The sequence below is a fragment of the Neovison vison genome, chromosome 6 (assembly GCF_020171115.1).
Source record: "Neovison vison isolate M4711 chromosome 6, ASM_NN_V1, whole genome shotgun sequence".
Lineage (NCBI taxonomy): Eukaryota > Metazoa > Chordata > Mammalia > Carnivora > Mustelidae > Neogale > Neogale vison.
Genome location: NC_058096.1, coordinates 68,079,675 through 68,102,120, shown reverse-complemented (window position 1 = coordinate 68,102,120; position 22,446 = coordinate 68,079,675). Strand labels below are relative to the sequence as shown.

The following is a 22,446-nucleotide window of genomic DNA, read 5'->3' as shown; positions in this document are numbered from 1 at the left end:
GGGAGCTCACAGTTGAAAACACGCCTTCTTTCCTGCTCTTGGGTTGAACTCATGCTTGCTGACTCTGTGTGTAATCCCCCGCCCCACAACACCAAGCAGACGGCTGCCCTCAGGATTAGGGGTTTTTGGGCAGGCAATGGACTCCACTCTCATTTGGGAGACACTACCCGAGCACAATGCTTCTGTGGACTGGTTTCAAGGCCTCCTTTGGCCAATGCACTGGGAGCCCCCTAGAATGCCAGGAAACACTGTTTTTGCTTTGGGTTTTTTGTGTTTTTTTTGGCAGAGAGATGCCTCAAACCCATCCTCTCTCATAGACTTCAGTGACTGCCATTTCCCCCCACTCCCCGGGGTCAAACCTCTCTCAGAATAAGATTAGAATCCTCTCAGTTAGACTTCTGGCCTACAGTTAAACCTTTCAGATGACCTTGAAAATTTTATACCACATGCTAGCTAGTTAGGGAATGGTACTAAGGACCTCAGAGGAAAGTCAATTTAGAAAGACCAAAAAAAAAAAAAAAAAATTGGGGTGCCTGGGAGGTTCAGTGGGGTAGATGACTGCCTTCAGCTCAGGTCATGATCCCAGGGTCCTGGGATCAAGCCCCAAGTCAGATTCCCTGGAGTTAGGCTCCCTCTCCTCTGCTGTGCTCTCCCTGCTTTGCTCTCCTCCACTTGTGTTCTCTCTCTCTCTCAAATAAATAAATAAAATCTTAAAAAAAAAAAAAAAGAGAGAGAGAGACAAAACATTTAATGATGAGGAGACTTTAAATATTAATACCACTATCAAAAGCTAAAACACCAATGCTGACTCTAATTATAATTATTTTCATCAACACCTTGACTTGCCATACATTGTTCTAAGTTGCCCAAACCATTTCACATATAATACTTTATTTATCCTGACAGAATCTCAGTTTTACATCCTTTAAAAATACCATTTTGGAGGTGGGAGGAAGCTTTCAAGTTCTGATGAAAAGCAGAGGCTTCTTGAGTTAAAAACAAAACCATGAAGTCTTCAAGTGTGGTGTTTTCCAGCTTCGTTCTTGACAAGAAATCGGGGGATTTCAGCAAGAGAAATTACAAGGCCCTATTACCATGAATTCTTTGCTTTGATGAATATGACGTGGCCTTGTTGCAAAACCCTCTAAAGCAACATTCATAAATGCTGACCCAGAGTAAGAAGGGGGCTTGTACTTCTGTACTATGAAAAGAATAAAATCCCTGGGATGAAAAACAACCAACAGGTCTAGGCACTGCCTTCGTCAGCCTGCTGGGCTCAGTTCATGTCTGCATGTCACAGACAACAGGTCCAGGCTAAGCTCTTTAGGTGACCTAAGCTCCCAAAAGAATATGGTGCCCCAAATTTTAACTATACCTCACATACAGAATTAAAAAATTTTTTAAATCATAAAATATAAGTTTAAAGTTAAGGAAGCTCCAGAAAAGTCAAATTTTCCCTATATGTCTACTTTGACACTTTATTGAAAATGTTGAAGACCAAAATATTTACAAAGTGTATACTTGTTACCTCTGCCTTGTTGGTGTGTCTGTGAGGTCACCCAGCATGCTGTACCAACTCTGTGGAGGAATCGGGCTGACATACTGAAATTCTGATTTGGTGATTCCACATCCCTCCTTGTCATGCTATCAACGTAGCTAGTCATCAGAAATCAGGAGGTTGATGCCAGCCTACCGCCTCCACACACATATTCATATGTCAATTCCTGCATACTTAGTGCTTTGAGGAGTCATTATCACATGGTAGTTGAAATTAACAAACTGTGACTACCAAGTCTCCCAAGAGAATGGACCCCGCCACCTTTCCTCCTCGACTATGGCCTTTGGCCTTGCCCTTCCTGGCAGACTCTGTTAGACTGGGACATTGGGCAACAGATTGTCCCCACTTGGCTCTAGCTTTTGAAAACTAGTACTTGTCAACTTACTCCTCTGGCTGCACGCTAAGAGGCTCTGTATTCTCCCATTCAACTTGGTCCTCTCTTTAGCTTCCTCTACTAGCTACTCTGCCCAGGGCCCTCACATCAGGAGGGCCCTGGGCAGAGGCAAGGCAGCAGTAACAAAAGACTAGGCCAGGCACCAGGCTCCCGGAGAGCCTGAAAGGCTGTGTCATATTGGCCAATAGCTGGCCTTCCCACACAATGGGCAATATGTGTTCTCCAGGGTGTGGGTGTGGGTGCCAGAAATGTCAAGTCCAGGGGCAAAATTCAATCAGAAACCAGCGTCTATCCAGATATCAACAATAAGACTAGAGAACTAGCTCAGGCAAAGACTGTAGTCCATTTTCGTATACATGCTGCTGAAGCAAGCACATGTAGTCCATTTTTACTGGAAGTTTTTATGATGTCTGAGGGGCATCATAAGGCACCCAACATATGGTTTCTGGTATTTACCAGCAGGGGAATTCTCTGCTAAGACCAACAATGGCAAAAAGGCTACATAAAGTATAAAATTAGTTCAGAGTTCTCCAAACAGGGGTTATGGCCTTACTCATTATTTCAGTATATGTTTTGAAACTTTTCTTGAGAAGAAAAAGCTAGAATTATGTATCAAAACCTTATGGTTGCACTAATCTCTCCAGTCTGAGCCTTTTAAATCTACTTTTAAATGTTCCTCTAATAACTTGGTGTGAAGATCCCATCTTAGTCAGGGATTCCACCTCCCCCACACCCCCATACTCACAAGATTAAAAAGCATCCCAAACCTGGAGTAGATCGGGCAGGGTAGCTTCCGAAAGCTCCCAGGAGCAGACAGAATCATGAGCTAAAGAAACCACGAGATTTCCAATAGGCTACCAGAGCTCAAAGTTGGGGGGACAGAATTCATCCAACTAGCATGACTAGACCCTAAACCAGGAAACAAAACCAAAATGTTCCCAGACCAAGAGGACCCTGGAGGGGAAAACAAGGGGAAGAATGTCCTTCTTCATATACCAGCCACTGGCAGCATGGTAGAGCTCATATAAAGGTTCAGGGTTGGAAAGAACAGAGGGTCTTGAAAAATCTCACTCACTGCTCCTTACTGATACGGCCAGATGTTACTGAAGAGAGTTGGTCAGGGAATACTAAATATCTGATTAAATTTTTGCTTCTCTCATTGATTCATTCTGCCCTCTTACCCTTGAGCATCTCTCAGTTCTTTATCATGCTGTGCCAGAGAGGACTACCTCATACCCAGAAACTCCCCAGAGCCATTACTGGGAAGTGCCTGCCTCCCTGGGGACTACATTTCCCAGAATGCTTTGCAGTTAGATATGATCATGTGACTGAGTTTTAGTCAAGCTGATGTCAGTACAAGTGTTGTACATCCCTTCGAGGCATGGCCTGTGATAATCTTCCATGTGCAATTTTCACACACTTCTTCTCTTCCACGGGGATTAGAGCAGTCCCGGTGACCTTGAAAACCACACGCTGCAGAAGGTGGAACCTCTCTCAATCTGTAGCTCTGAAGGAATGTGTGAGAGTTGACCCACTACACCCTGTTACATAAGCAAGAAATAAACTTCTGTTGTGTTTGAGCCTGAATACATTTTTCAGTCCATTATGGCAATTAGCTTATCCTAACTCTTACATGTACTTTTGGATACCGCTGCTTTTCATGTGTGCAGAAGTTACCATGCCTTCTCCCCCTCCTTAAATTTTACTGTAAACCAAGAGAATAGAATTTGTAAACTTAAATTTAAGCAGCCATTAGGAGCGAATGACACTCACCAAATCAGTGGTCCCAGCATTCAGATCTTAAAGCCAGAAGAGCAGAAATTCAGCAGAGTCTCACTTCAAGACAACCTGATATATTAAAATAGAACAAAAAATAAATGTAAGATGTACAAACACATTAGAATTACAAAACAAATACATAGTTACTTTCTAAATTGTGTTGTTAGGTTACAACGGAATTTGCCACTGTTTTCCAGTAAATGACAAACTTCCCTATTGTCTTTAAAATAAGATTTCTTTACTACATCCCCCTCCAATCATTATAAAATAGAATTTGTAAAGAATGATTCTACTCCGCTAAGTAAGTTCTACAAGACGAGGCGCTGACTCAGGGGAGGACACTGGAAACTATGAACACTGGGTACGATTTCTCACCTACGGGCTCTGCAGTTCTTAGGTACACATTTTAACTTTTCTCTCAGGAACTTAACTTTCCTACTTAGGGACTCTCAGAGCTTGTAAAATTATAGGCTAGGTGAAGACTTAAGTTTTTTAGGTGATGTTAAAACAGACATCAGAGGTACATTATATCCGTCTTTGTGTTTTAATATCATTCCAGATGCAATGGCACAAGAAGGAATTAAAGTAAGCTCTCTATAAACACGGTGATGAAACAATGGAAGAGCATGCATATGACAATCAGAGCAACCACAAACACGCTCTGGAAAGGTGGCAGGTTGCGGATGTTTTCTTACCAGGGCTACCATCTTTTACCAGATTAGGTGCAAAAATACTATTTGACAGCATAGGGCACATATTTGACTAGAACAGGGTTTCTTTTCGTGTCTAATTACCCGGTTGAAGATCCAGGAAGCAAACAGTTCAGAACTCTGAACAAACATTCTGGCAGTCCAAAACAGAGTACTAGGGCGGGAGGAGGAAAGAGGAGACAAAACAAGAGGGTTGACCGGGGAAAGAACGACTTGGGCCATTTTCCCCGGGGTTTCAGCCTATACATATGTGTACGCACACACACACACACACACACACACACACACATAGAGATTTTATTATTATTATTATTATTATTATTTTGAGAGGAAATGCACTCTTGTCTCGTCCTGTGAGAAGAGAGAGATCAGATAAAATACCTTTGGTGCTGTCTTTGGAAGGTCTCCCAAATGCACCCCATTCCCTCCCGTTGGACTGGAGCCTGCCAAGCCACAGGTGTCAGGAAACAAGATGGCGCCCCACAGCATAGGGCGCTGAGTGAGGGGGGCAAGGGGTGGGCCTTCACTTACTCAGAGACGCTGGCTCCTCCGAAACCCAGACGTTGCCAGCTCCCTGGGCTCAGGAGTTATAACCGCTTTCTTGCTCTGGGTTCTTCACTTCTTGTTGAGATCAGCTCCACATATTTTTCTGATGATGTCACCCATTCTGACTTCCTATATTTTGAAAGTTGATCTACAAGCAAAACCCTCCATGAGGCTAAAAAAAAAAAAGAAGAAGAAGAAGAAGAAGAAGAAGAAGAAAAGAAAGGTGTGCTGTGGGGAGATGGAGAGGAGGAGGAGAGAAGCAGTTGCCTCCTTATTTTGAGATTTGCTGCAGCTGCGAGTGCCACTCCCCAGCCAGTTTCCTGGCTGCAGAGGGAGGCCAGTGGCCGGGCGTGGGTGACGTCAGGGCCAGGCCTGAGTCATCACCAGCGGCCTGGCTGCCCTGCCACTCGGAAGGGGACAAAAGGAACCTTTGATGTCCAGAGGCCCTCCTCTCAGCACACTCGCCTGTACGGAGCAGCAAGCCAGGAGAACATTCCTGCTGTCTCCCCACCCCCAGCCGCCCTTCCTACTTCCGGAACAGTCCCAGGCAGATTCAGCAAGGCCGCCCCAAGGGACATCACCCTTCTGCATAGCAGAGGCCTGGTCACTCTCTGTCAAAGAGAGAAGCAGAAGAGGGTGTTTCTCTGGGGATTTCTCACCTCTCTCTCTGGAATCCCCCTTTTTCTTTGTGGTGCTGCCTTAACCAAGGAGGAGAGGTGGTATAAAAAGTCATGTGGAAAGGCAGAAGGTGCTCTCGCCACATTCCCAGGGCAATGCCCAGTGGTCATTGCCTTTGTGTAATGGCCCTGGGCCTCAGCTTCTTGCTCTCTGGGTACCTGTGTGAGTCTGTACCTCCTGGATTTAAGAGGGCACCACTCTTTAAGAAGGGTATTTATATCTTTGGGCCAGGATGGGGCTCAGTAAATACGTGATGAATGAATGAATTTCGATACATTTAGATGATAATTTTAAAATAAAATAGTAGAAAACATATACTGAACACTTGCAGTGAATGTTTGAGCCTCTGTGCTAAGTGCTTTGCAAAGATTATTTCATTTATCATTATGATCATGACAAAGTTATGAGGTTAGATACTATTATTGTTTTCAATTCTATAGATAAGAAAATGGATGCTCAGAGAGATGAAGACATTTCTCTAAAGTTTCACATCTGGTTAATGGCAGAGCCTGGATTGTTTGATATCGGATCCTGTGTTCTGAACCACCATGGTCGGTGGCTGGGGTGAATGTGTGAATAATGATCAAAGGCAGCCTGGTTCAGATGAGCAAAGATAATGGTAACAATGGGGCTTGAAACCAATTGCACAAGGAAGGAATAGAACAATTAGGGATAATCTGTCTAGAGTAGTGGGCCTCATGTCCTTTTGATGGGTCAACACTAGGTCTGAGTCTTGGGAGGACACCCAGAGGGGTCAGAAGAGCACGTTCATGGTCAGGTCCAAGTGGGGATGAAAAGTTGGGATGGGAAGACAAAGCAAGAGGGGTCTGGTAGTGTGTGGTGGATGCAGGCTGTGAGGGAACAGCGGACAGAGTACCTCAGAGGGCACAAGGCCCAGACTTGGCCCCCCTGGACTCATGGGCATAAAGGGGGGGGCAGTCAGTGCAGCTAAAGGCCCAAGTCTGGGACAGGCAAGAAGAGACTACAGGAAAGAAAGACAAGATAGCTCTCAAAGACCCTAAGAGTTAGAGAAGGAGCTAGAACAATGGTGTGTTTCAAGGGCTAAGAGGAGCTGGAGGTGACAGGAAGAGCGCCGGACCTGCTGGTGGGAGTCACTGCCCTTAGCACTGCCCTATCAGGCATCGCTGCCTTTCCAGGGCAGAGTGAGAGGCTTGTCAGTGGCTGTGTTCAAGCCAAGATGAGGACGGCTGGAAAAAGAACATCTCCTTCTGGAGGTATCTGGGCCTGGGATAAAGATGACCTTGGAGGTAACTTCTTCTGGGTTTTATGATTTTGTGGTTTGTACTTTTCCATGATTCTCCTAGAGTAAATGTCTCATTCCAAGAGGAAGACAAATGCCAGGAATTTCCAGCCCCTTGCGGAAGTGGGGAGGGAGTCGTCGCTGGCCTCCTCACTAATGCCACTCCACAGTTGTCCTTCCACTGTGGTCATGAGACCCCTCTTCTGGGCTCAGGAGATCAGTGCCTCTGATAGCTGGGGACATGGTGTAGTTACCTTGTTCCTGGGAGCTCTGCCAGTTGCCACTCTGAGGAATTACACTTGTGCTGTAGGGGTCTAACTCCCCAGGCAGGTGGAATGAGCAAAGGTGAATTTCAGAAGAGAGAAAGCCACATGCTTTTAATTAAAGGAGCAGCAACAACTGATCAGGGTCACTGTCAATGTCCACACACAGCCTGACCTTGAGCCGAGGAAAGCGCTTTAAGTTCCAGGCATTTTTGGCAGAAGTCTTGTTTATTCTTTCCTTGTCTCTTTGTAGAAAATGCCTCTGGGCACCTCCCCACTCTGCTTCCCCAAAGGCTTGGTGGCCTTTCTTGCTTCATGTACACAGGTAGTTATTTCTCTAATAAGATGAAGAGAGGCTGATTATTTTTTCGTCTACCTTGTGGGACCAGGATAATGTGAAGAGAAAAGGAAAGCAAAGGAGAAATGATGAGTAAGCTTAAGTGAGATGCACAGACTACAGACTGTAATGTGTTTTTTTTTTTACATTTTTCATTTTTTAAATTTATTTGACAAAGAGAGAAACAGACAGCAAGAGAGGGAATACAAGCAGGGGGAGTGGGAGAAGGCGAAGGAGGCTTCCTGGTGAGCAGGGAGCCGGATGAGAGACTTGATTCCATGACCCCAGGATCATGACCCAAGCCAAAGGCAGACACTCAACGACTGAGCCACCCAGGTGCCCTGCACTGTATGTTCTGAGGTTGCTTCTAATAAGATAAAATCATAATTGGATAAAAATCTACTGGGGGACACAGAGAGGTAAATACAGTCATACCCCCTAACCTCTACCCCATCTAGAGAATTCTTCATTACAACAAATGAGGTTATAGACTCATACTAAAAAAAAAAAATCAATAAATTAAACCTTTACACATTCTAGGAAGTCCTTGAATGACTGGTCTATACTTGCTGCCTCCAATTTCTCTCATCTCATTAACTTAATAAAATATAATTTACATACCCTAAGGTTAACCCACTTAAAGAGTACAAGGCAATGGATTTCAGTATATTTACAGAAATGTGTGACCTGTAATAGAATTTTAAATTTTTTTTTTAAGATTTTATTTATTTATTTGACAGAGAGAGATCACAAGTAGACAGAGAGGCAGGCAGAGAGAGAGAGAGGGAAGCAGGCTCCCTGCTGAGCAGAGAGCCCGATGCGGGCCTCAATCCCAGGACCCTGAGATCATGACCCGAGCCGAAGGCAGAGGCTTTAACCCACTGAGCCACCCAGGCGCCCTGTAATAGAATTTTAGACGCTTTCTTTTACCCCAAAAAGAAACTATGTGTCCATTAGTAGTCACTCCTCACTTGTGCACTGCCCCTCACCCCGGTGCTAGGCAAACATTAATCTCTCTGTCTCCACAAATTTGTATCTTCTGGCCATTTCATATAAATGGGATCACATGATATGTGGCCTTTGTATCTGGCTTCTCTGACTTAACATAATATTTTCAAAGTTTATCCATGTTGTAGAATCTATCCGTACGTACTTCATCCCTTTTTTTAAGTTCATTTATTTTATTTTATTATTTTTAATTTTTTTTTAGTAAGCTCTATGCCCAAAATGGGGCTTGAGCCCACAATCTGGAGATCAAGAGTCACATGCTCCACCAACTGAGGCAGCCAGCCGTCCCTGTACTTAATTCCTTTTTATGCCCAAATACTATTCCATCGTGTGGATGTAAACATTTTGTTTATCCACTTGCCATTTTTGACTGTGATGAGCTATATTGCCATGAATATTCTAGTACATGTTTGTGTGGACATGTTTTTGTGTCTCTTCTGTAGCTACCAAGAAATGGAACTGCTGGGTTGTGTCATAAGGTGACTCTAGGTTTAACATTTTAGTGTATGTGCTGCCGAAGCAAGCTCTCTCTACCATTTTGAGGAGCCGTCAAACTGTTTTCCAAAGAGCACCATATTATATTCCCACTAGGGACGTGTGGTTTCTCCACATGTTCACAACACTCTACTTGACTATCTTTTTGAATCTAGCCATACGAGAGGGTGCAATGTGGTATCTCATCTTGCTTTGGATTTGCCTCTCTGTAGTGACTAATGATGTTGAGCAGGATTCCATGAACGTACTGGTCATTTGTATGTCTTCTTGGGAGAACCGCTTGTTCAAATCCTTTGTCCATTTTTAAATTGGATTATTTGTCTTTTTATTGTTGAGTATACATTCTGCATATAAATCCTTTATCAGATATATGTTTTACAAATATTACTGCCTTGTCTGTGGGTTGCCATTTCACGTTCTTTTTGATATTCTTTGAAGGAGAAAGGTTTTTGATGTTGATGAAGTCCAGTTTATCAATCTTCTCTTACATCACTGTGCTGTGCATATCATATCTGAGAAACTATTGTCTAACCCAAGGTCATAAAGATTTGTTCCTTAGTCATCTTCTAATAGATTAATAGTTTTAGTTCTTACATTTAGGTCTATGATCCACTTTAAGTTCATTTTTGTGGTGTAAGGTAGGGATCCACAGTCATTCTTTTCATGAGGATATCCAGAACCATTTGTTGAAAAGACTACTCTCACAAGAACTCTGGACATCTAAAACTATTCTAAAATCAAAAACTTATTTAAAAAAATAGTCCGTTCTTCTCCCCATTGAATTGTCTTGGCCCCTTTGTCAAAAATCAACTGACTATAAATATTTGTTTATTTCTGGACTCTTAATTCTATTCTGTAGATCTAGATGTCTGTTCTTACGCCAGCACCACAATGTTTTGATTACTACAGCAAAAAAATTCTAGCTGGGATTTTAACAGAGATTGAATTCTACCTCTAGACCAGTTAGGGGAGTATTCCCTTTTTTAACAATATTAAGTCTTTTAACAATATTAAGTCTGATCAGTGAACTGGGGAAACCTTTCCATAAATTTAGATCTTTAATTTCTTTCAACAATGTTTTATCATTTTTTTTAAAAGATTTTATTTATTTATTTGAGAGAGAGAGACAGTGAGAGAGAGCACGAGCGAGGAGAAGGTCAGAGAGCGAAGCAGACTCCCCATGGAGCTGGAAGCCTGATGCGGGACTCGATCCCAGGACTCCAGGATCACGCCCTGAGCCGAAGGCAGTCGTCCAACCAACTGAGCCACCCAGGCGTCCCTGTTTTATCATTTTTCATGTCTAAGTCTTACATTCCTTTTGTTAAACGTTATCCTACTTTATTCTTAATCAATATTACTTATATTGGAAATAATCTTTACTCATGGACTTAAGAGCTTGTACTTTGGATGTTGAAAGACCTAAGTATCAGTCCTGACTTCATTCTTTTTTTTTTTAAAGATTTTATTTATTTATTTGACAGAGAGAGAGAGAGAGATCACAAGTAGGCAGAGAGGCAGGCAGAGAGGGAGAGGAAAGCAGGTTCCCTGCTGAGCAGAGAGCCTCTAGGCAGGGCTCGATCCCAAGATCCCAAGACCCGGAGATCATGACCAGAGCTGAAGGCAGAGACTTAACCCACTGAGCCACCCAGGTGCCCCATCTTGGCTCCATTCTTTTTTTTTTTTTTTTTTTTTTTTTAATTTGACAGACAGAGATCACAAGTAGGCAGAGAGGCAGACAGAGAGAGAAAGAGAGAGAGAGAGAGGAAAGCAGGCTCTCCACTCAGCAGAGAGCCCGATGCGGGACTCGATCCCAGGACCCTGGGATCATGACCGAGCTGAAGGCAGCGGCTTAACCCACTGAGCCACCCAGGCGCCCCTTGGCTCCATTCTTTATTAGCCTATGATTTGAAGGTTACTTAGTCTGTATCAGCCTCCTTTTTTTTTTAATCTGAAAAAAAAGTTAATAATAATACCACCTGCTGGGTTTGTTATGCAGATTAAATACGATAATGCTTATGTAACCCTACTGAGACTATGACCCACATGAGCCTTTCTCAGGGTGATATTACAATCTAAGAAACCCAGTCCAGTCACCAAAAAGTAATTTCAAATTAACTCATCTTCTATACTTGCATTTCTCAAGCTCCATACAGAGCTCCCTGCAACCTTTCTTAACATCCTTTCTCCTGTTCTGTCCAAACCCCTTATGCCCCACAGATTTCACCTCTCCTTCTTTGTCCCAAGCTCCCTAGAAAGTTTTTTCTCCCACTCTAACCAATCTAATTCTTCTACTTCTGTCCTGTTCTTCTGATAAGTGAGGGGGAGAAACTGGACAGGCAGAGTCAGAATTCTTTTTAGTGTGAGGAAAGAAAAGAAAACTAGGGAGTTCTCAGACTTCACCACCACTCACATGAAATGTTTAGTGCAATGTCTGATATATAAGGGCTCAATAAATACTGGGCTTTTATTTTTAATTTTTAAAAAGATTTTATTTATTTGAGAGAGTGCGAGCGAGAGAGAACACAAGTTGGGGGGAGGAACAGAGGGAGAAGGAGATTTCCCGCTGAGTAGGGAGCCCCACATGGGGCTCAAACCCAGGACCGCAGGATCAGGACCTGAGCCAAAGGAAGAAGCTTAACCAATTAAACCACCTAGGAGCCCCTGGGTTTTTGGTTTTGGTGGTGGCTACATTATGCCCATCTATACTTTATGTTAATGGAGTGGGGTTTAGATCATGACCTCTGAGAATACTGCTCAGTGGTCCATCCTCACTCATTTAAATGAATTTGGGATTATTGCTTTTCTTTCCTCTTCCCCAATCACTCCTCAAATAATCAGCCCCTAGAAAACTAAAAAATTTATCGTCGCGGCTCCCTGCGTAATGTTTGAAGGTCATGTCTCCTGTTTCCTCAGGCCAGCACCAGGACACTATCATCCCATAAAAACCTTTAGAACAGTGTTTTTAAAACAGCAGGTCAGTACCCGCCATTACTGGGTCAGAAGTGGCATTAGTTTCAAGTGACAAAATAAAACAGAACAGAACAATTCAAGTACAAGACTTTTGTTTCAGTTTTATGCTTGTGAACTGGGTCTCTCTGTGAAACCTATTTGTTACTGTGGTTCAGAGTTAAAAAAAAAAAGTTAAAAAAAAAACAATGTTGGAGTGGATCTTTCACTATGTTAAGCGGTTTAAGGAACTCATAAGAGCATAAAGGAACACCCCTCCAAGTGGCCTGTCCATTTTGATAGGCATCAAAACCTTAAGTACCAAGGATTAAGTTCCACCAGTAATGAAGAATTTGGGGGCATTGAGGTCTTTTTCTATAATTGATAACACTTGGTGGAGGTTTATTTCTGTTACCTCTGTGGAGCTAGCCCTACCCCATTCCCCCATGCACTGTCGCCCCTGCTCTCTTAGTCATCACCTCCTCGTACTCTTCTGATACCCGCGAATCCACACCCTGAACTTGTACAGGGTTTTCTATTTTTTAAAACTCTTCCACACACACCATCTCCTTTGATTCTCACAGCTATCCCATGAAATTGACAGGTCAGATCCAAACCCCTGCTTTACCATTTAACTACATGCGTGACCTTAACCTCTCAGCTTAGCTGCTACATATTACCAGAAAGATTAAGTGACCTGGACAACATCACACAGCCTGGAAGTTGCAGGACCAGGAAGAGAACTAAATCTTCCCCTCCTAGCCAGGTTGTCTCATGGGCTCTCCTCACAGAGACACATAACTTTTTTTCAGTAGTAATATTCACCTGACGGTCTTTTTTTTTTTTTTTTTTAAGATTTTATTTATTCATTTGACAGAGAGAAATCACAAGTAGATGGAGAGGCAGGCAGAGAGAGAGAGAGAGGGAAGCAGGCTCCCCGCTGAGCAGAGAGCCCGATGTGGGACTCGATCCCAGGACCCTGAGATCATGACCTGAGCCGAAGGCAGCGGCTTAACTCACTGAGCCACCCAGGTGCCCTCACCTGGCGGTCTTATAAAGAATGTTTAAAAAGCAAAGAACACTGCTCTCTTCCACCGTTGTCGGGGACCGCCTCCGGCCGGGAAAGTCCCCGCCATTACAAGATGGCGCTTGGCTCACTGCCAGCAAAATATGCTGCAAGTAAACACCGAACTTTCTGGTGAAGCCCACCTGAAGGAGGACATAGTCATTGGCTGTTTCAAATTTAATCAGTATAATAACAGGACTCTCATTGGCTCTCCCCATTGTTTGGCCCCTTATTGGTCACCCTGACACATATAAGCTAAGAAAGTTGTCGAAATAAAGAGACGAAGCATTAACACCATGCCAGGCTGGTTGTCGTTCTTGCGGGCCGAGGGCGACACACCGTATCTAAAACCCCTGACTTTTATGGCGCAAAGTACAAGACAAACAGCTCTACGTGCCTCGTGGATAAGGGCTATCATTCTCAACATCAAAGACTATTTATTAAAGGCCAGGTGCTCTGAATCCAAGACAACAAAATCCACAAGGAAAGGAAACAAACTTCCCCGAGTGCTTTGTTTTGTCCTTAGTGTTGCAGAGTGTCCCCTCTAGTGGCTTTGGAGGAAAACAGCTTCTGGGAAACATTGGTAGATTGGAAGCTGATGAAATCAGACAATGTCAGAGCTTTGATTGAACTGAGAGAACACTTGGTTCAAGGTGTGTCCCATTGCTAATGAGAAATTGAGAAATTGAGAGCTAGAGCAGCAATTTCCCCTGGTTCTCAACCAGGGGAAATTCTGCCCCCAGGCAACCCTTGTCAACTTCTGTGGACATTTCTGGCTATCATTTGACTGGTGGGGCATGCTGCTATCATCAGTAGGTAAGAGCCAGGGATGCTGCCAGACATCCTACAGTAGGGAAGACAATCCCTCAGAATTAAGGAAGCAGCCTCAATGCCCCCAAGTCCTTCTCTGCTGATGGAACTTTATCCCTGGGACTTAAGGGTTCCATCCTCATCCGAATGGACAGACCACCTGGAGGGTGGTTACTGCTAAGCTCTTATGAGTTATTTAAACACCTTAATTATCCGGCTCCAAATGTCAATAGTGCTCAGGTGGATTGGAGAAAGGGTGTGTGATCTACCCAAGGACCTGCAGCCTTCCTCCTTTCCCCAAGCTTTACTGAGATGTAACTGACATATAACCAAGGGCTTGTAGCTTATTCATAGCTTTTGGCTTGGGCTATGTGCTCTCTTTTTATTTCTTTTAGAATGCTTTTATTAGAATTGTGAAAAAGTCAAATGTAATACATGCTCATAATTGAAAGCAATATAATAAAAGCCTTAAAAGACTTTCCATCACTCCTTCCCATAATCAATGTTAACAGCCTTGGTGGTTTATTAGGGGGGACTATATTAAAACCCAAATTTAGATCATTTTTGACTTACTATTTCCTATGGTTAGTTAAACTTAAGATGTTCATCCACTTCTCCATGTGCACACCAAGACAAGCAACAATCAACAGACAAGGTTTCTTTTGACTTTGCTTATTATACAAAAGTTGGACTAACACACATTACTTGCTTTTTTAAATTTAATAAATTGTGATTATCTCTTCAGATCCAAAAAAGAATGTCTTATGTGTTTATAAAAGTTTGGAATGATCAGTACTGTGGGCCCCAAGGAGCTAATATGGTCTAAGAAGGACATTAAATGACACTGAATCATGGGGCATGTGTCTTTAGTATCTCTCTGACACTTGATATTTCACTCTTTCATAGAGAGCCAGGCTCAGGATTAGAATCCTTAGTAGGCCACGTTATCTAACTATGAATGAATAACATCCTTTTATTGTCTTTGTATTTATTCTTACAGATACTTTCTAGGCATAACAAGTAATATTGGTTTTCTGTTGATTGTGGTGATATAAAACTTCATCTCATGACAAATATACATGGATGGACTAACTGATTTTATGTGCCAACTTGAATGGCTCATGGGGTACCCAGGTGTTTGGCTAAATGTTATTTCTGGGTATACCTGTGAGACCATTTCTGGATGAGACCAGCATTTGAGTCTGTAGACTGAGTAAACTGATGGTCATCCCCAGTGTGGGTGAGCCTCATACGATCTGCTGAGGGCTTAGATAGAACAAAAAGGTGGAGGCGGGGGCATCTGGCCTCACTCTGCCTGACCAATAAGCTGGGTCACTGGCATTCTCCTACCATGAGACTGAGACACCATGGTTTCTCCTGATTCTCAGGACTACACCACAGGCTCTCCTGGGTCTACACCTTGCAGGTGACAGAGCAGGTAACTACACAGCCTCCACAGTCATGGAAGCCAATTCCCCTTAATAAATATTCTCTCTCCCTCTGTGTATCCTATTAATTTATATATAAATGTATCCTATTAATGTGTATATATAATGTAACTATGTATCCTAGTAATTCTGTTTCCTTCCTGGAGCCAATTCAAATAAAATGTTTTAATGGTACAAGATTGGTAGAAGCTTGGTAAGAGTGATCTAACTCATTCTTGGTATGGCCCATCATATGTTGTTCAATCATTCCATTCTGATGGACAAAGTTTTTTCCAGATGTTTGTTTGTTTGTTTGTTTTGCCATTAGAGCATGTTGGAATAAATATTCCTTATCTTTTCATACTTTTATTTCTATAAAATAAATTGTCTACAGTGAAATTATCGTTTCAATTCTTATTTTAAATTTTAATAGATATTTTCAAAAAAGTTGAAGCAAGTTATACTCCAATAATTGATATTCAAGACTAAACATTCTCCCACATCTTGTCATCACTGGATATTTTCACTTTTTTTTTTTTTTGAAAAGCAGCAGAGTATATTATATATATATATAAATTATTTTTTGTTTAGTTTTTATTTAAATTAACATACAGTGTAATATTGGTTTCACGTGTACAATTTAGTGATTCAATGCTTATCTACAATACCTCGTGCTCATCACATCACTTTTGCTTTAATTTGCACTTCCCTGACTTTAAGGATAATGATTAAGAGCATAAATGGATGAATTGTATGGTGTGTGAATTATATTCTAATAAAACTGTTACTAAAAAGTTAATTACAAGTAGTAACACATTTTAAATAATCAGCAAAATGATTTTTAAAACGCACACTAATCCATACCCTGAACATCTTTATAACCTTAATTTCTACCCATCTCGCAAAGGCTAATCAACCTCCCTGAATGTCTCTACAAAGGAATTTGTAGGGATTACTGCTGAAGTTAATCCTAGACTGTGGCCCCTCTGGGTGAAAATAAAACTCATTCATTCTAGAAAGAAGAAACCAAGTTCTCTACTGGGGAGGGAGGAAAGACCTCAGAAATAAATCAACCGATCACATTAAGTAGAAAAAGGATGTGAGAAAGGGGAATATATAATAATCCAAATAATGGCCCTGGCCAAGACATGTTAACTTCTCTGAGCCCTGCAGCTGCCTTCGGTTACAGGAATGATAACCCTGCACAGAGATTTCATACCGGCTTGCCACAGGGCTGTTGCAAAGGCCAGAGGATTATCTGCCAATAATGATGACTTCCTGCCTCAGTTTGCCAAGCCCCCCATATCTGAAACCAAAGTAGTCCCCAGAAAACCTAGATGAGTTGGGTGTCTTACTACCAATTGAGTTTTAAGGTCCAAAGTAGATTTTGGAGCACAGAAAGAAATACACACAGTAACATGAGACTGTATCAATATTCAGTTCATTTAAATTAGAAAAATGTAAGCTTATAGTCACCCATAAACATAGTTGTCTTATTCATAAATATATAAGCTCAAAAGTATAAAAATAAGAATTACTCTCTCTCATCATTGAACTAGTGTTCCATTAACTTATAAACTTAAAAGATTATAGTCCTCTAACAAATAACTATCCATATAAATTGAACTAAGTAAATACCCTTAAACATTTAAAACAACATTTACAAATTTAATGTCAAATACTTTCAGGCATTTCAGTTAAGTCAGTCAAAGAAAGACAAATACCATATGGGTTCACTCAAAGGTGGAATTTAAGAAACAAAACAAAGAAGCAAAGGGGAAGAGAGAGGAAGAGAGAGACAAACCAAAAAACACTTTTTACAAAAAGATTTTATTTATTTATTTGGCAGAGAGAGAGCTCACAAGTAGGCAGAGCAGCAGGCAGAGGTGGGGGGTGGGTTGGGGTGGAGGAAGCAGGTTCCCTGCTGAGCAGAGAGCCCAATGCAGGGCTTGATCCTGGACCCTGAGACCACGACCCAAGCCAAAAGCAGAGGCTTGACCCACTGAGCCACCCAGGTGCCCCCAAAAAACTCTTAATTAAGAACAAATTGATGGTTACCAGAGGATAGGGTGGTGGGGGGATGGGTAAAATAGGTGATGGGGATTAAGGCACGCACTTACTTATCATGATGAACATTGGGTGATATATGAAGTGCTGAATCACTATATTGTACACCTCTAACTAATATAACACTGTATGTTAACTAACTGGAATTAAAATAAAATTTTTTACTTTTTTTTAAAATAACAGACACACACAAAGATACTATGTTTCTGTTATTTAAGCTATTTATGGTTTAGTGTTTTCTTACCTGCACCCAAAAGCTTGCTTATTGAGCAATCATATGACCCCATAATAGCAACTTACAGTTATGGCCTCCCAATAGCTCTCCCAGCCCCCTTCCACCATCCTGTATCCAGAATACTCTTCCTAAAGAACTGCTTGGATTAGAGAATTCTGTCACTCAAGCCACTACAAACAAAAGAAGGTAGTCACAAAAGACCACATATTACATGATTCCATTTATATGAAATCTCCAGAACAGGGAAGGACAGAAAATAGATTTGTGGCTTTAGGCTTGGGACAAAGATGAGTTAGGGGGTGAAAGATAAAGGTTTCTTTTTGAAGAGCCCAGATGTCCACTGACAGATGAATACATAGAGAAGATGTGGTTATACATATATATATATGGACTATTACCCACCATCAAAAAAAAGATATCTTACCATTTGCAACAACGTGGGTAGAACCAAAGGGGATTATACTAAGCAAAATAAGTCAGTTAGAGAAAGACAAATACCATATGATTTCATTCTTATGTGGAATTTAAGAAACAAAACACATGGGCCACCTGGGTGGCTCCGTTGGTTGGGCGACTGCCTTGGGCTCGGGTTGTGGTCCCAGGGTCCTGGGATAGAGCCCCACATCAGGCTCCCTGCTCTGTGGGGAGCCTGCTTCTCCCTCTCCCTCTGCTGCTCTGCCTACTTGTGCTCTGTCAAATAAATAAATAAATAAAAATCTTTTTAAAAAGAAAAAAGAAACAAAACACATGAACAGAGGGGAAGTGAGGGAAAAATAAAATAAGACAAAAGCAGAGAGGGAGACAAACCATAAAAGACTCTTAACTATAGGAAACAAACTGAGGGTTGCTGGAGAAGAAGGGGTGAAGAGATGGGGTAACTGAGGGATAGACACTAAGGGCCAGGGCATGTGATGGAATGAGTACTGGGTGTTATATGCAACTGATGAATCACACTAAACTATATCTCTGAACCTAATAATACCCTATATGTTAATTAAATTGAATTTAAACAAAATTTTTAAAAAAGGTTTCTTTTTGAAGTGATGATCATATTCTAAAACTGACTGTGGTGATGTTTGCACTTACCTGTGAATATACTAAAAACCACTGAATTGTGCACTTTAAATAGGTAAATTGTATGGTATGTGAATTATATCTCAATAAAGCTGCTAAAAGAATACAGCCTTTAGGGGAACCTGAATGGCTCAGTTGGTTAAGTGCCTGACTCTTGGTTTAGGCTCACAATCTCTGAGGTCATAAGATGGAATCCTGCATAGGCCTCCCAGCCCAGCAGGGAGTCTACTTGAGAGATTCTCTCCCTCTGCCTCTCCCCCAGGCACATGCCCCCCTCCCAAATAAATAAATCAATCTTAAAAAAAAAAAATACAGCTGGGGCGCCTGGGTGGCTCAGTGGCTTAAAGCCTCTGCCTTCAGCTTGGGTCATGATCCCAGGCTGCTGGGATTGAGCCCCACATTGGGCTCTCTGCTTGGCGGGGAGCCCGTTTACCCCCCACCCTCTGCCTGCCTCTCTGCCTACTTGTGATTTCTGTCTGTCAAATAAATAAAATATTAAAAAAAAATACAGCCGTCAGTGGGGATTCCGTTACCTAGAAAATAAAGCATGGAGCACCTGGATGGCTGTCAGTTAAGTGTCTGACTTTGACTCAGGTCATGATCTCAGGGTCCTAGGATCAAGCCCTGCCTCAGCTCCGTGCTCAGTGAGGAGTCTGCTTGTCTCTCTCTTTCTCTCCCCTCTCCCCCTCTTCCTGTCGTGCTCTCTCTCAAATAAATAAATAAAGTCTAAAAAAGAAGAAAGGAAAGCACAAATTCATTACCTTGGCATCCAATTCTTTCTATTCTCCCGCCTCAAATGACCATCTAATTTAACCCCTGGCTACTTCTCTATATAGCAGTCAATTAGACAGCTCACGAGTGATTCCAGAAACACAGCCTGTGCTTCCCTATTTCACTACCCTTGCTCCTGTGTTCCCTTGGACTAGAAAGACCTCTTTGACCAGCTAGGTCTCCCAAAATTTGATCTGCCTTCAAGACCCAGTTCAAGTGTTCTCCCCAGTCTTCCCAAGCAGAAACACCCCTTGCTCCTCTGAATTCACAGAATTTATGTATATCCTGCAGTGTTTTCCTTGTCCTCTTTCCCAGGCTTGTGTTTATACCCCGTGATTGGATATACTAGCTGCAGTTTCCAGATCAAAAGCTGGATGGTAACTATGTGTCAGAAAGGAAGAATATTGCAAATATGGACCATCTTAGAAATTATGGATTATATGGTTGCCATAAAAGTTTTCCCACTAGAATGGATGGTTTTTTTTCCTCCTTCACAGAATTTTTAGAACTGTCTCTCAGATGGATAAAGGAACTTAGCCTCCCTTTCTCTCCCGGATGCACGGAAAATGCAGTTAGGTGGTTTTAATGCATTATATGTCAAATAAGTAAAAGCTAGACTGATGATACAGAAACATTTTTAAAGGCTATAAAAGTACCAGGAGAAAATAAGAGAGGATATTTTTATAATCTTGTGATAGAGGAGACCCTCCTACATAAATCACAAAATCCAAGATGCCATCAAGAAAATCAATAATGAAATTTCCCCACCTAAAAACTTAAGCCTTCTGGGGGCGCCTGGGTGGCTCAGTGGGTTAAGCCACTGCCTTCGGCTCAGGTCATGATCTCAGGGTCCTGGGATCGAGTCCCACATCGGGCTCTCTGCTCAGCAGGGGGCCTGCTTCCCTTCCTCTCTATCTGCCTGCTTCTCTGCCTACTTGTGATCTCTGTCAAATAAATAAATAAAATCTTTAAAAAAAAAACAAAAAAACAACAAAAAAAAAAACTTAAGCCTTTTGTATGGCAAAAGACACCATAAACAAGGTTAATGGACAAAAAACAAACTTTGAGAAAGTATTTTTATGAGATGCAATAGTTAAAGGAAGAATATCAGCACTAACTGAACAAACAACACATTTTAAAAAGGCCAAAGGGCACCTGGGTGGCTCAGTTGGTTGAGCGTCTGCCTTCGGCTCGGGTCATCATCCCAGGGTCCTGGGATGGAGCTCTGAATGGGCTCCCTGCTCAGCTGAGAGTCTGCTTCTCCCTCTCCCTCTACTGTTCTCCCTGCTGTGCTCTCTCGCTCTCTCTGTCAAATAAATAAAATCTTGAAACAAAGAAGGAAAGGAAGAAAGGAAGGAAGGAAGGAAGGAAGGAAAGAGAAAGAAAGAAAAAGGCCAAAGCATATGAACAAATAATATGTACAGAAAAAATCGAAATGACAACACATGAAAGATGTTCAACATCACGGGGCGCCTGGGTGGCTCAGTGGGTTAAACCTCTGCCTTCGGCTCAGGTCATGATCTCAGGGTCCTGGGATCGAGCCCCGCATCGGGCTCTCTGCTCAGCAGGGAGCCTGCTTCCTCCTCTCTCTCTGCCTGCCTCTCTGCCTGCTTGTGATCTCTGTCTGTCAAATGAATAAATAAAATCTTAAAAAAAAAAAGAAAGATGTTCAACATCACTAAGCACCAGGGAAATAGGGAATAATATACAACAAGGGTCAGTTGCCTCTCAGATCCGCAAACATGGAAAAGATTAAGGCAATCCGTTATCGTCAAGTGTATGGGGAAAAGATCAGACATGAATAGGAGTGTTGTATACATACCATAATGTATGTAATTTTGAAAGAGCAATTTGGTAGGCTCTAATTATTTTCTGCAACAAACAGGTATTAAAGTCATAATTCCCAAGCAAACTTGTCAAAAGCCATTCTTGATGAGTAATGAGGGAACTCTCAAATTCTCACTTTCCCAGTTTCCCCATTCTAGGCGGCTTATACAGAACCACGCTTTTAAAGATAATTTTTGGGCTGCTTTCAATACTAAATAAGGAAGCCTGGCAGTGCTGATCATCCTTAAAAACCCTACTCTAACTCTTTAAGAGAGAATTTATTTTTAAAAATCCTCCATATTTGCCTGGACTGACATTAGCCATGTTACCTGGCTACTTCTTCACATGGTGCATTGACTGATGCCAGGTGCAGCGGTTGGGGGCTACTTTGTTCTGATTTCCCCTCCCTTGGCTTTCCTTGATCAACACTCAGTTGTATACATGCTTTTGGCTTGCCGGCTGTTTGGCTAAGCTTTTTTTTTTTTTTTTTTTGGCTAAGCTTTAATAGAAGGTTGGGTCTTGGTATAAAGCTTTATCAGTATTTACAGTCATCCAAATACCCAGACTTTTGCGGAGCCTGGCATATTCTCTTATCCCACTGTCCATCCCGTAGGCCGTAACAGCTCTATGATGCCTTGGTATGAGTTAGGAGAATGTGTCTCCTCAGGTGCAGCTCCAGGCCAGGCTGCACAGCTCTAGGAGTGGAGCACAGGTGTCCTTCAGGCCTGCCACCCCCTGGGCCACTACTAGCCGTCCTGCTCCTCACACAAGTCTTCATCCAACTGCTGCCTAGGAAATCTTTGCACACTGCCATTTCCTCATTTCAAATGGTCACAGGACGCAGCAGCACCTGCTACTGTTGATGCCGCAGACACGTGGCTCAGGTTTCCCCTGGCTTCTCCTCCTAAGGGGCCCTTCGAGATTTCATCAGGTGTCCAAATCTCGTTTGTTAATGCTTTTAGCCACCCCACCCCCACAGCCATCACACACCCCCTACCAGGTCCTTGTTCCGCAGGGGAAACAGAGAGTGATGGAGCAGTTAATTGGTGTCTTATCCTTTTTACTGCTGTGGCCTTATCAGCGAAAGAGAATGATAAGGTGATTTTCTTCTTGGCCTTGAGTTTTCAGTTCTGAGCTTCCCCTCCTCACGGGAAAAGAAACAGCCCTTTGTGCTTCACAAGCTAAAACAGAGAC

At 42.3% G+C, this 22,446-nt stretch overlaps 1 protein-coding gene across 5 annotated transcripts in view; it reads right to left on the bottom strand.

The window, feature by feature from the left end:
- ZBTB38 (zinc finger and BTB domain containing 38) overlaps nucleotides 1–5,336 on the bottom strand; it is a 78,561-nt gene extending 73,225 nt beyond the window's left edge. For 4 of the 5 annotated variants that reach the window (XM_044251491.1, XM_044251492.1, XM_044251488.1 and 1 more), the window contains exons 1-2: nucleotides 4,973–5,326; nucleotides 3,726–3,800 (exon numbers count right to left, since the gene is read on the bottom strand). The gene's annotated coding sequence lies outside the window, so the exon portion shown is untranslated. Of the gene's footprint in view, nucleotides 1–3,725; nucleotides 3,801–4,972 lie in introns of all 5 variants that reach the window. The other variant, XR_006384976.1, reaches the window with a different exon arrangement.
- Between the last annotated feature and the right edge of the window lie 17,110 nt (nucleotides 5,337–22,446).